Below are 15588 nucleotides of genomic sequence, written 5' to 3'. Positions count from 1 at the left end.
CATTCACATGCCATAAGGAACGAACAACAAACTTATTAGTGATCATACATTTGATGTGTGTAGTCCGATAAGTGTTGTTAGTGGTGGATTTATTTATCTTCAGAAATGACTCAAGTAGATATATGGATATTTACTTGATGAGACTTAAGTCTGGATCTTTTGAAATCATTCGAAAGGTTCTCAAAAATGAAGTAGAAGTTATTGTAACAAGAAAATTATGTTTCTGCAATTTGATTGCACAAAGGAATATTTGAGTTACATGTTTAGCGAATGTCTGATGAGTTGTGAAAGGGGTTTCATAACTTGCACCTCCCGGAACACCACTGCAAGTGGAAAGTCTGTGGAGATGTAATCAAACCATTTATGACATGGTAAGGTCAAAGATGACATAAATAAATTTGTCATTATCCCTTTTAAAGTGATGCTTTAGAGACTGCGGCTTTTACACTGAAAAGAGCTACATCGGGTCTGTTGAAATGAAGCCATGGTATGGTACGCCCAACCATGTTATATCTTTTCTTAACATTTGGAATATGGGGCTTGTGTAAAAGGTTACAAACCTATTCCAAATCAGACAAGTGCTACTTTGTAGGTTATACCAAAATGTTGGGTATTCCTCCCTCACTATACCGAGGCAAATAGTTTTGCCGCGAAACGGTGTGCTTTTAAAGAGAATGGTTCTTTCAAAAAGGTGAGTGGGAGAATAGTGTAACTCGACGAGATAAACAGTATCTACGTCATCAGATCAAAGGAAAGAGACCTTGGAAGTAATTCCAGAGTTTCCTACTGCGACTGATATGGAAGTCTCTACAACAAAATGTATGAACTTCGGCCGAACTTGCAGCTGAACCACGTAGGCAAGGCTCGTGCAAACCTCTCAGGTGCGCAAACGAGATATTGTTGTTAGACAACATTATACCTACGATACACAAGGAAGCGTTGATGGGCCCTGACTCCGGAATTGGCTAAATGCCAATACAACCCGAGTTAGTTTCCATATAAGTGATTCAAGATTTAAACCTTGATACACCTTTCGGAAGACTTAGAGTCTAACGAATATTTATGGAACTTAAAACTGATACGGATAAAAACGTTTTATCCATAAAGCTCGACTTGTTGAAATAACAAGTTCAAGAGTTGACTACGATGAGGTTGTTTTCATCGTAGCGATGCTTAAAGTCGGTTCGGGTTGACCTAGCAATTAATACATATTTCAATCATGAGATATGAAACATGGATGATAAAAGGATTTCCATCTGATGGAAATGAAAGCTAGGACTTGTATATGATACAGTCCAAAGTAATTTGTCGATCCAGAGGATGCTAGTAGGTATGCAAACTTCAGAGTTCCAGCAATGGACAGAAGAGAGCAAAATGGCGTTGGAATCTTCATGTTTTGATGAAATGGTCAAAGGGGTTTTGACTTCATCAATGGGTAACGAAGATGCTTGTAATTCAAGAAAGTAAGTGGGAGCGTAATAATATTTCTAAAAACCTTGTGTGCTTCGCACATTGGTAATTGGAAATAAATTTCTTGACACGAATTAGGACTTCATTTGAAAATATTTTTTCGATGAAGTGCTTAGGCTAAATAGCCTCAATATTAGGCATGATGATCTATGGAGATAGATTTACCTAATGGGGCTAAGCAATGAATACATATTGACAAGATGCTAAAACCTTTTAGCATTTAAAACGCCAAGGAGTGATTCTTGCCAAAGTCACATGGAAAGAGTTTTTGCAAGACTCGGTGTCCCAAAACACTGATGAGTAAAATACATGATGCAGATTCCACACACTTTTGTGTTTGGATTAATCATGTATTCCATGGTATGTAAAACAACCAGATATGTCCGATACTCCCAAGGTGTTGCGAGTATGGATACTAAAGTGATCAAAGTACTGATCGTGGGACAACAGTGAAAGATATCATTGAGTACTAGAGTAAGTACTGATGATATGTTTTCTTGCAAGCGGAGATCATGAAGAGTCCGTTGTAAAATGTTACATCGATAGTCTTCATCTTTTCTCCGTGCGATTTTCGATTTAAGTTAAGGGTTTTGTGTAATAGACAATATGGTGGCACGGTAGTTGGAAATTGTTCCCAACAGGATACTGTGGCAAATTCTATAGCAAATGACTAAGTATGTTGACGCTTTAGAAGAGACAAAAGAAGATGTTGAATCATATAGTTCATTCATGAACTTAGTATGGTTCCAAGATGGCTTTTGTCAGTGGGACAATACTGCAGGTAGTTGCTCCATAACTTAGTCTGAGGAATCCAGGTTCGACCTATGATTCACATACATACAACGCCAAGTCCACACAAAATATGAATTTTGTGAAAGCGTGAAAATGCGAGGATATGCAGAGATACACACGGAGCTAAAGTTGTCAGATCCGATGGACATCAGGCTATACCACATGCGAAGCAATTTTTACACCAGTATGCCACATGTGTAAAGTGCATTAGCATTAACTAGATTATTGACTCTAATGCAAGTGGGGGTCTATAGGAGATATGCCCTAGAGGCAATAATAAATGATATTATTTATCTCCGAGTTCACAATTATGTTTATGTTCCATGCTATAACTGCAATGATTCTCGAGTCTGCAATATCCACGAGGCTCGGAGGAAGACTCATATGCACGTGTGGAATAATAAACGGTAAGAAGTATTCCTAGTCTGGCCTCTAAGACTAGCTCAAGTGTTGCATGATGGTTATGTTTTCCTGATCATGGGCATGTCTATGTCAGCAACCTTGAGGGCACAATGTTAAGAGAACATTTGTGTTGAATCGACCCGGCATGATGTTATGCTAAGAGATTCATTCGTCACAAGTTAATGGTACATAACACAGAGATGGTTAACGTTTGCATGATTCCTTAGACCATGATAGTATCGAGTTTCTTCATGCTTGCTTCATGAACTTTGGGGTTTGTTAAACGTCATCCATAAATGGGTGGCTATTACGGCGGCTTACGGGTTCATGGAAAAGTGTGTCAAGTAACTTGATAGCTCAAGATTGGGATTTGCTCCTCCGACGATGGAGAGATATTCTCGGTCCCTCTCGGTATTACGGTATCCATCATCGTCTGGCCAGACACAGTGTGATTTGATCACTGGGATGCCGGAACACGGAAACGAGAAAAGAGAACAAAACCGGTAACGAGGTAACATTCATGGTGGACAAATTGTTCGTCCATGGGCATGCAATAAATCTCACCTCGGGTGTTTGTGACATATCGCGAAGCAACAGGAATAGCTCACTGCAACTGGAGGTTCACTCGAATATTCATTCGTGTGGGTATAGGGGTCAATATGGGTGTCCACGGCTCTGATGTTGATCATTGATCGCAAGGGGTTCCGGGTCATGTCTATACTTCACCGAACCTATAGGGTCACACGCTTAAGGGTCATCTATCTGCTGAATACTAGACAGGGAGTTTGAGATAAAATCACCGAAAAAGTTTCGGACACCGAAAAGTTTCGGACAGCGGAAAAGTTCCGCAGAGAGAGGTCACCGGATGAGTTTTGGTGAAACCGAAAAAGTTGTTTCGGGGTATGCCATTAAGTCAAAATGGTTTCGGCACATGCCTGATAATTCCTGGAGGGTGCCAGAATCATTCTGAAAACTTTTTGGAATTTTCAGAAATAAAAACCGAAAATGTTTCGGAGCTGCCGGTACCGCTTTGGCTGTTTTTCGCAGATGAAATTCACTAATCTGAAATTGTTTCAGAACGAATCCAAAATCATTTTAGTGGGTACTGGAATTATTCTAAGACCCACAGAAATATTTTCGGATTTAGTGGACGCGAAAAATTGTCTTCATGAATAGTGAAAACGCATTCTTGTTTGCTTTTCGCAGATGAAAATCACTAAACCGAAATTGTTTCGGAACGCGTTGAAAATTATTTTAGTGGGTACTGGAAATGTTCTGAGCCCACATAAATATTTTCAGTTCGAACGGACGCTGAAAAATGTCGTCATGAATAGTGAAAGTGCTTTTTGCTTGGCTTCTTGGAGAAGCCACCTTGAGGGCCTTTTTGGTATTTCCCGCCTTGGCTTCTTGGAGAAGCCACCCTTGGGCTTGGCCTATAAATAGGGGTGGAGGGGGCTGCCTAAAGGATCATCCCTTGCTCTCATACACATGCCATGCATTATCTGGCTTCTTCTCTCCCTCCCACGAAAAGAGTTTCGTAGAGCCGTAAGGCTGTCTGGGTTCCGGCAGGAACTAGTTCTGGACGGCGAAGCCCTGCCGGATAGATGACACCGTATGTGTGCAACTCTGTAGAGAGATCGTAGTTTCAGTCTTAGTTCGTGAGTGCCTCCTGAAGGGCTGTCCGTGTGACCGTCCGAGTTTCGAATGTCCTCCCGAAGGGCTGTCCGAGTAACCGTTCGAGTTTCGAAGGTCCTCCCGAAGGGCTGTCCGCGACACCGTCCGGGGGGCTGTTCGACCGCCTCCCGGAGGGCTGTCTGAGGAGCAGATGAGGGTATACATCCTCGCGGTTGGGAGGTTGTAAATCCTAGCTCCAGGGATCTGCACCGCCGATCGTCATCGACTCTACTTCCCGCTGAGCTACGAGGCGGTAACGAAAAATATCAAACCATGTATGCAGTCTCCATAGTGGTCCTGGGCTGGTGCGTAGGTCGGAAATTTTTGTTTTCTGCTGCGTTGCCCTACAGTGTTTGGGTTTTTTCGGTCCGGGCTATACTGGTTCGGGTTCAGGTTTTCAGGTTCGGGTATCGGGTTTTATGCCAGCGTGAGCGGAGAACTAGCGAAGTACCTCAATAACAACATATTTCCACATTAGGGAGATGGTATTGCAATGGTGGTCTGACCACAGGCTTACATATCTGATGCTTCCTTATTAGAGCATCTCCAGCCGCGCCCCCACAGGCCCCAGGCCATTTTTTAGCGTCGGCGCCCAAAAAACGGCCTTGTCGCGCCCCCAGGAGCCCACTTTTCGCCGGTTTGGGCCCAAATTGGCGCTGGCGAACCTAGGCCGAACCCGGCGCGCTAGGGGGCGCCTGGGGGCGCCGGGGAAATTGATTTTGGCACGAACGGGAATGGGCCTGATGTCTACTACGCAACTTTATTCTTGTAGACACGTGTTGGGCCTCCAAGCGCAGAGTTTTGTAGGACAGTAGCAATTTTCCCTCAAGTGGATGACCTAAGGTTTATTAATCCGTGAGAGGTGTAGGATGAAGATGGTCTCTCTCAAACGACCCTGCAACCAAATACAAGAAATCTCTTGTGTCCCCAACACACCCAATACAATGGCAAATTGTATAGGTGCACTAGTTCAGCGAAGAGATGGTGATAAAAGTGTAATATTGATGGTAGAAATATATTTTTATAATCTGAATAAATAAAAATAGCAAGGTATAAAATAGTAAACGGGCACAAAAACGGTATTGCAATGCTTGAAAATGAGGCCTAGGGTCCGTACTTTCGCTAGTGCAATCAATGCTAATATAATTGGATCATATAACCATCCCTCAAAGTGCGATGAAGAATCACTCCAAAGTTCCTATCTAGCGGAGGACATAAGAATAAATTGTTTGTAGGGTACGAAACCACCTCAAAGCTATTCTTTCTGTTCGATCTATTCAAGAGTTCATACTAAAATAACACAAAGCTATTCTTTTTGTTCGTTCTATCCTAGAGTTCGTACTAAAATAACACCAAAGCAAATTCATATTCATAATACTCAATCCACACAAAGAACTTCAAATAGTTCCCCAAGATTTCTACCGGAGAAACAAAGACAAGAACGTGCATCAACCCCTATGCATAGATTACCCCAATGTCACCTCAGGAATCCGCGAGTTGGGTGCCAAAACATATATCAAGTGAATCAATACGATACCCCATTGTCACCATGAGTATTCAATTGCAAGACATATATCAAGTGTACTCAAATCCATAAAAGTATTCAATCTGATAACAACGAAATCTCAAAGGGAAAAACTCAATTCATAACAACAAGATAGAGAGGGGAAAACACCATATGATCCGACTATATTAACAAAGCCCGCGATACAGCAAGATCGTGACATCTCAAGAACACGAGAGAGAGAGAGAGAGAGATTAAACACATAGCTACTGGTACAAACCCTCTGCCCCGAGGGTGGACTACTCCCTCCTCATCATGGTGGCCGCCGGGATGATAAAGATGGCCACCGGAGATGATTCCCCCCTCCGGCATGATGCTGGAACGGGGTCTAAATTGGTTTTCGGTGGCTACAGAGCCTTGCGGCGGCGGAACTTCTGATCTGGGGTTACCCCGAGGGTTTTTGGAATATTTGTGAATTTATAGGGTAAAGAGGGGGTGCGGGAGGCCACCGAGGTGGGCACAACCCACCTGGGCGTGCCTGGGCCCCCAGGCGCGCCCTGGTGGGTTGTGCCCCCCTCGCCCCCCCAGATGCTGCTCTGGCCCATTGGTGGTCTTCTGGTCCACAAAAAATCCACAAAAAGTTTCGCGGTATTTGGACTCCGTTTGATATTGATTTCCTGCGATGTAAAAAAACAAGCAAAAAACAGTAACTGGCACTGGCACTAGGTCAATAGGTTAGTCCCAAAAAATGATATAAAGTTGCTATAAAATGATTGTAAAACATCCAAGAATGATAAAATAACAACATGAATACTTCATAAATTATAGATACGTTGGAGACGTATCAGCATCCCCAAGCTTAATTCCTACTCGTCCTCGAGTAGGTAAATGATAAAAGAAATAATTTATGAAGTGTGAATGCTAGCAAAGTGCACAAGTTTGATCAATGACAATTTCAATCACTTTTCCTAGCATCATAACATCAATTCTTTCTCATAAAATTTCTCATGTTAAAGTGGCAACCAATTCACATGTTAAGGTTCAAACAATGAACTCTCTTGAAACTCAACAACCTATGTTCTTAGTCACCAAGCAATTGCAATTCAACTTATTCAACGGAGTTTAAGTAAGAGCTCCACATACTCAACCATCTTATAGTCTTCTATGATTGCTAACACTCACCGCATACACATGAGCAAAACGTTTCAACCAGACACATAGAAAGATAGGGGCTTATTGTTTTGCCTCCCAACGTATTCACCTCAAGGGTGATGTCAACAATAATATTTCATGCTACCCATATTCAACTGGGCATACTTTTACTATGCAGTCTGTCGCTTGCCACATGATGCTTGCCAAAAGAGAAAAATAAAAAGGAATAGAGAGAAAAACTTTGACTCTTTGCATAAAAGTAAATACTGAAAAGTAAAAGATAGGCCCTTCGCAGAGGGAAGCAGAGGTTGCCATGCGCATATTTGTTTGTATGCTCAACCCCTTAGTGCAAAAGAACATCACATTATATTGCTCCTTATGATAGCAACCTTTATTATGCAGTTTGTCGCTTTTATTCTTTGTCGTCACAAGTTCGTACAACGCTCAATTTTCTCTTACACTAAATGATCTAACACTTTTAGAAGAAATTTTTATTGCCTTATTGCACCGATGACAACTTACTTGAAGGATCTTATTCAATCCTTAGGTAGGTATGGTGGACTCTTGAAAATAAGATTTGGGTTTAAGGGTTTTTGGATGCACAAGTAGTATCTCTACTTGGTGCCGAATTTTTGGCTAGCAAAGATGGGGGGCAAGCACCACATGTTGAAGGATCTATGACAATATAACTTCTATGTGAATATAAACAAATATAAACCAGTACATTGTCTTCCTTGTCCAACTTCAACAATTTTGGCATACAATATTTTGATGGGGGCTCACAATCACAAAAGATTTCCGAGATAGTGTATTTGCATGTGAAAGTTCTCTTCCTTATACTAATTATTCGTGAATTGCTTGTATGAGCAATGTTGTGATTGTCAAGCCTCAAAAGATTTCACTTTCTAAACCCAATGTGAAGCTACCACTAGGCATGATATGATTTCGACTTCATGACATTCAATTTATTCACATATTTGCTTATAGGATATAAGTGAAGCACAAGAGTAAATAACAAGCTACTCCAAAAAGATATAAGTGAAGATCATGAGAATAATATTTATTTCTCTCAAATTAATTTAAGTGAAGCAAGAGAGAATTTCTTCAAAAATACTAAAGCACACCGTGCTCAAAAAGATATAAGTGAAGCACTAGAGCAATTCCATTGAAAAGAGCTTCGTTGACGGGATGTGAATGCCGCTTACCTAGCCTCCCTGGCAACTATTGAGGGCTCTATTTTATTTAAAAACTTTCAGATCTAAGTATTTTAGTAAAACAGAAATCAAAACAAAATAAAATGACATTCCAAGGATAGCACACATCATGTGAAGAAGCAAAAACTTAGGCTCAACCGATACTAACCGATAATTGTTGATGAAGAAAGGTGGGATGTCTACCGGGGCATCCCCAAGCTTAGATGCTTGAGACTTCTTGAATATTATCTTGGGATGCCTTGGGCATCCCCAAGCTTGAGATTTTGTGTCTCCTTAATTCTTCTCATATCACGGTTTTCCTAAGTCTCAAAAGCTTCATCCACACAAAACTCAACATGAACTCATGAGATAAGTTAGTATAAACCAATGCAAAAACCTTATCATTCTCTACTGAATCAAATCACTAAAATTATTATTCAACATTGCATACTAAAGGCCTCTTCATATTTAATACTCCTATCCTCAAATAGAATCATTAAACAAGCAAACATATACAAACATAACAACAATCTGCCAAAACAGTACAGTCTATAAAGAATGCAAGAGTATCAAAATTATTCAACTCCAAAAATTATGAAAATTTTACCATACTGTAGAGAATTTATCAGAGCTCATTTTGCAAAAAGTTTCAACGTTTTATCACATTCTGACTTTTCTAGGGAATTTTTGCAACAGCGGTAAACTTTCTGTTTTCAAACAGCAACATGTATACTTGTAAAATAAGCATAGTAAAGGCTATCATTGCCACTTTTATTGAAATGAAAGATGCAAAATATTATTCTAAATAAAAGCAAGCAAATCCTAACAAAATAAAGTGACGCTCCAAGCAAAACACATATCATGTGACGAATGAAAATGTAGCTCCAAGTGAGGTTACCGATAATGTTGGAGACGAAAGAGGGGATGCCTTCCGGGGCATCCCCAAGCTTAGTTGCTTGGATCTTCCTTGAATATTACCTTGGGGTGCCTTGGGAATCCCCAAGCTTAGGGTCTTTTCACTCTTTATTCTCCTCATATCGACATCTCACACAAAACTTGAAAACTTCAATCACACAAAACTTAACGAAACTTTTGTGAGATAGGTTAGTATGATAAAGAGCAAACCATTTCACTTTGGTATTGTCAAAGACAAGATTCCTAATTGTTTCCACACAATTCCTACTGTATCATATCATTTCTACAATTTATATTGCGCAATATAAGCCATAGAAACTAGAAAACAAGCAAACTATGCATTGAAAACAGAATCTGTCAAAAACAGAACAGTCTGTAGTAATATGTACTCAAACCATAGTTCTGCTACCCCAAAAAATTATGAAAAAATCAGGACCACGTGAGAAATTTGTATATTAAACTTCTGAAAAAAGAATCAACTCAAAAACACTCTTCTGTTATAAATGAGAATTATTTTTGTGAGCGCAAAAGTTTCTGTTTTTCAGCAAGATCAAATCAACTATCACCCAACATGATCCCAAAGGTCTTACTTGGCACTTTATTGAAATGAAAGCAGTAAAACATGATCAATACAGTAGCATAATCATGTGAACACACAAAAACAGTAGGTAAAAGTGTTGGGTTGTCTCCCAACAACGCTTTTCTTTAATGCCTTTTAGCTAGGCATGATGATTTCAATGATGCTCGCATAAAAGATAAGAATTGAAACATAAAGAGAGCATCATGAAGCACATGACAAGCACATTTAAGTCTAACCCACTTCCTGTGCATAGGGATTTTGTGAGCAAACAATTTATGGAAACAAGAATCAACTAGCATAGGAAGGCAAAACAAGCAAAACTTCAAACTTTTCAACACATAGAGAGGAAACTTAATATTATTGCAATACCTACAAGCATATGTTCTTCTCTCATAATAATTTTCAGTAGCATCATGAATGAATTCAACAATAGCTATCACATAAAGCATTCTTTTCATGATTCACAAGCATAGAAATTTTATTACTCTCCACATAAGCAAATTTATTCTCATGAATAGTATTGGGAGCAAACTCAACAAAATAACTATCATGAGATTCAAAATTAAAATCATGATGACAAGTTTCATGGTTATCATTATTCAATATAGCATACATATCATCACCATAATCATTATAAATAGCAACTTTGTTGTCACAGTCAATTGCAACCTCTTCCAAAATAGTGGATTCATCACTAAATAAAGTCATGACCTCTCCAAATCCACTTTCATAATTATTAAAATAAGATTCAACACCCTCCAAAATAGTGGGATCATTAGTACCTAGAGTTGACACTCTTCCAAACCCACTTTCATCAATATAATCATCATAAATAGGAGGCATGCATTCATCATAATAAATTTTCTCATCAAAACTTGGGGGACTAAAAATATCATCTTCATCAAATATAGCATCCCCAAGCTTATGGCTTTGCATATCCTTTAGCATCATGGATATTCAAAGAATTCATACTAACAATATTTCAATCATGCAAATCATTCAAATATTTTGTGCCAAACATTTTATTGACTTCTTCTTCTAACAATTGAGCACAATTTTCCGAACCATCATTTTCAAGAAAGATATTGTAAATTTGATCAATAATATGATGCAACCTCAATTCCATTTTTTATGTAGTTTTCTTTTATAAGCCAAACTAGTGATAAAAGAAGAAACTAAAAGATTCAATTGCAAGATCTAAAGATATACCTTCCAGCACTCACCTCCCCGGCAACGGTGCCAGAAAAGAGCTTGATGTCTACTACGCAACTTTATTCTTGTAGACACGTGTTGGGCCTCCAAGCGCAGAGTTTTGTAGGACAGTAGCAATTTTCCCTCTAGTGGATGACCTAAGGTTTATCAATCCGTGAGAGGTGTAGGATGAAGATGGTCTCTCTCAAACGACCCTGCAACCAAATACAAGAAATCTCTTGTGTCCCCAACACACCAAATACAATGGCAAATTGTATAGGTGCACTAGTTCGGCGAAGAGATGGTGATAAAAGTGTAATATTGATGGTAGAAATATATTTTTATAATCTGAATAAATAAAAACAGCAAGCTAGCAAATAGTAAACGAGCACAAAAACGGTATTGCAATGCTTGAAAATGAGGCATAGGGTCTGTACTTTCGTTAGTGCAATCTCTCAACAATGCTAATATAATTGGATCATATAACCATCCCTCAAAGTGCGATGAAGAAACACTCCAAAGTTCCTATCTAGCGGAGAACATAAGAATAAATTGTTTGTACGGTACGAAACCACCTCAAAGCTATTCTTTCCGTTCGATCTATTCAATAGTTCGTACTAAAATAACACAAAGCTATTCTTTCCGTTCGATCTATCCTAGAGTTCGTACTAAAATAACAACAAAGCAAATTCATATTCATAATACTCAATCCACACAAAGAACTTCAAAGAGTGCCCCAAGATCTATCGAAGAAACAAAGACAAGAACGTGCATCAACCCCTATGCATAGATTACCCCAATGTCACCTCAGGAATCCGTCAGTTGAGTGCCAAAACATATATCAAGTGAATCAATACGATACCCCATTGTCACCACGAGTATTCAATTGCAAGACATATATCAAGTGTTCTCAAATCCATAAAAGTATTCAATCCAAGAAAAAAAGAAATCTCAAAGGGAAAAACTCAATTCATCACAACAAGATAGAGAGGGGAAAACACCATATGATCCGACTATATTAACAAAGCCCGCGATGCATCAAGATCGTGACATCTTAAGAACACGAGAGAGAGAGATTAAACACATAGCTACTGGTACAAACCCTTAGCCCCGAGGGTGGACTACTCCCTCCTCATCATGGTGGCCGCCGGGATGATGAAGATTGCCACCGGAGATGATTCCCCCCTCCGGCAGGGTGCCGGAACGGGGTCTAGATTGGTTTTCGGAGGCTACAGAGCCTTGCGGTAGCGGAACTTCTGATCTAGGGTTACCCTGAGGGTTTTTGGAATATTTGGGAATTTATAGGGTAAAGAGGGAGTGCGGGAGGCCACCGAGGTGGGCACAACCCACCTGGGCACGCCTGGGCCCCCAGGCACGCCCTGGTGGGTTGTGCCCCCCTCGGGGAACTCCCGAGGTGCTGCACTGGCCCATTGGTGGTCTTCTGGTCCACAAAAAGTTTCGCGGTGTTTGGACTCCGTTTGATATTGATTTCCTGAGATGTAAAAAAACAAGCAAAAAACAGCAACTAGCACTGGGCACTGGGTCAATAGGTTAGTTCCAAAAATGATATAATGTTGCTATAAAATGATTGTAAAGCATCCAAGAATGATAAAATAACAGCATGAATACTTCATAAATTATAGATACGTTGGAGACGTATCAGGGCCCACTGAGTCAGCGACATGCCGCTTCGTCGTCCTCGTCGCCTCGGTTCCCGTGAGGAATCAATGCCAAGGCTGCCGTGCTGTCGCCAGTCAGCCTCCCATTGATGCCTTATGGGCGGCGAAGTGAAGGCACCGCGACGCGCGTCCCGCCTGCTCCCTGCTACCTCTTGAGCTTGCGTTGTTATTTCATTGGATGAGGAAAGGGTGATGCAGCAAAGTTGCCTGAGTATTTCCCTCAGTTTTGAGAACCAAGGTATCAATCTAGTAGGAGACAATGCAACAAGTCACCGAATACCTGCACAAACAAACATCAACTTGCAACCAACACGACAAAGGGGTTGTCAATACCTTCACGGTTATTCGCAAAGTGAGATCTGATAGAGATGGATAAATGGTAAAGTAATATTTTTGGTATTTTTGGTTTATGGAACGGAAAGTAAAAGATTGCAAAAGAAAGTAAATAGGAAACTAGAATTGTAGATCGGAAACTTATATGATGGAAAATAGACCCGAGGGCCATAGGTTTCACTCGAGGCTTCTATCAAGATAGAAAATATTATGGTGGGTGAACAAATTACTGCCGAGCAATTGTTAGAAAAGCGCAAAGTTATGACGATATCTAAGGCAATGATCATGAATATAGGCATCATGTTCGTGTCAAGTAGACCGAAACGATTCTGCATCTACTACTATTACTCCACACATCGACCGCTATCCATCATGCATCTAGAGTATTAAGTTCATAAAGAACGGAGTAACGCCTTAAGCAAGATGACATGATGTAGAGAAATTAACACAAGCAATATGATGAAACCCCCATCTTTTTATCATCGATGGCAACAATACAATACGTGCCTTGCTGCCCCTACTGTCACTAGGAAAGGACACCGCAAGATTGAACCCAAAGCTAAGCACTTCTCCCATTGCAAGAAAAACCAATCTAGTTGGCCAAACCAAATCGATAGTTCGAAGAGACTTGCAAAGATATCAAATCATGCATAAACGAATTCAGAGGAGATTCAAATAATAATTATAGATAAGCTGATCATAAATCCACAATTCAACGGATCTCGGCAAACACACCGCAAAAGAGTATTACATCGAATAGATCTCCAAGAACATCGAGGAGAACTTTGTATTGAGAATCAAAGAGAGAGAAGAAGCCATCTAGCTACTAGCTATGGACCCATAGGTCTGAGGTAAACTACTCACGCTTCATCGGAGAGGCAATGATGTAGATGTAGAAGTCCTCCGTTATCGAATCCCCCTCCGGCAGGATGCCGGAAAAGGCCCCAAGATGGGATCTCATGGGAACAGAAGGTTGCGGTGGTGGAAAACTGGTTTCGTGGCTCCGTTGGATGTTTTTGGGGTATAAGAGTATATATAGGACGAAGATCTTGAAGGAAATATGCCCTAGAGGCAATAATAAAGTTGTTATTTATATTTCATTATATCATGATAAATGTTTATTATTCATGCTAGAATTGTATTAACCGAAAACTTAGTACATGTGTGAATACATAGACAAACTGAGTGTCACTAGTATGCCTCTACTTGACTAGCTCGTTAATCAAAGATGGTTAAGTTTCCTAGCCATGGACATGAGTTGTCATTTGATGAACGGGATCACATCATTAGAGAATGATCTGATTGACTTGAGCCATCCATTAGCTTACCACTATGATCGTTTAGTTTATTACTATTCCTTTCTTCATAACTTATACATGTTCCTATGACTAAGAGATTATGCAACTCCCGAATACCGGAGGAACACTTAGTGTGCTACAAACGTCACAATGTAACTGGGTGATCATTGCTACCTCTTTTGCATGCGTTGGTTTTCCTTGAAGAGGAAAGGGTGATGCAGCAAAGTAGCGTAAGTATTTCCCTCAGTTTTTTGAGAACCAAGGTATCAATCCAGTAGGAGACTACACGCAAGTCGCCTAGTACCTGCACAAACAATCAAGAACCTTGCAACCAACGCGATAAAGGGGTTGTAAATCCCTGCACGGCCACTTGCAAAAGTGAGATCTGATAAGATAAATATTTTTGGTATTTTTGTTGTATAGATTGGAAAATAAAGATTGCAAAATAAATAAATAGTAAACGAGAATTATAGATCGGAAACTTATATGATGTAAAGTAGACCCGGGGGCCATAGGTTTCACTAGTGGCTTCTCTCATGATAGCATGCATTACGGTGAGTGAACAAATTACTGCCGAGCAATTGATAGAAAAGTGCATAGTTATGAGAATATCTAGGCATGATCATGAATATAGGCATCACGTCCCTGTCAAGTAGACCGCAACAATTCTGCATCTTGATACGTCTCCAATGTATCTATAATTTTTGATTGCTCCATGCTATATTATCTTCTGTTTTGGGCATTATTGGGCTTTATTATTCACTTTTATATTATTTTTGGGACTAACCTATTAACCGGAGGCCCAGCCTAGAATTGCTGTTTTTTTTGCCTATTTCAGAGTTTCGCAGAAAAAGAATATCAAACGGAGTCCAAACGGAATGAAACCTTCGGGAACGTGATTTTTGGAATGAACATGATCTAGAGGACTTGGACCCTACGTCAAGAAAGCCACCAGGAAGCCACGAGGTAGGGGGGGCGCACCTACCCCCTGGGCACGCCCTCCACCCTCGTGGGCCCCATGTTGCTCCATCAACGTACTCCTTCCTCCTATATATACCTACGTACCCCCAAACGATCAGATACGGAGCCAAAAACCTAATTCCACTGCCGCAACCTTCTGTACCCACGAGATCCCATCTTGGGTCCTGTTCCGGAGCTCCGCCGGAGGGGGCATCGATCACGGAGGGCTTCTACATCAACACCATAGCCTCTTCGATGAAGTGTGAGTAGTTTACCTCAGACCTTCGGGTCCATAGTTATTAGCTATATGGCTTCCTCTCTCTTTTTGGATCTCAATACAATGTTCTCCCCCGCTCTTGTGGAGATCTATTCGATGTAATCTTCTTTTGCGGTGTGTTTGTTGAGACCGATGAATTGTGGGTTTATGATCAAGTTTATCTATGAA

The sequence above is a fragment of the Triticum aestivum genome, chromosome 5D, assembly GCF_018294505.1.
Source record: "Triticum aestivum cultivar Chinese Spring chromosome 5D, IWGSC CS RefSeq v2.1, whole genome shotgun sequence".
Taxonomy (NCBI): domain Eukaryota; kingdom Viridiplantae; phylum Streptophyta; class Magnoliopsida; order Poales; family Poaceae; genus Triticum; species Triticum aestivum.
Note: the sequence above shows the minus strand (reverse complement) of the source record.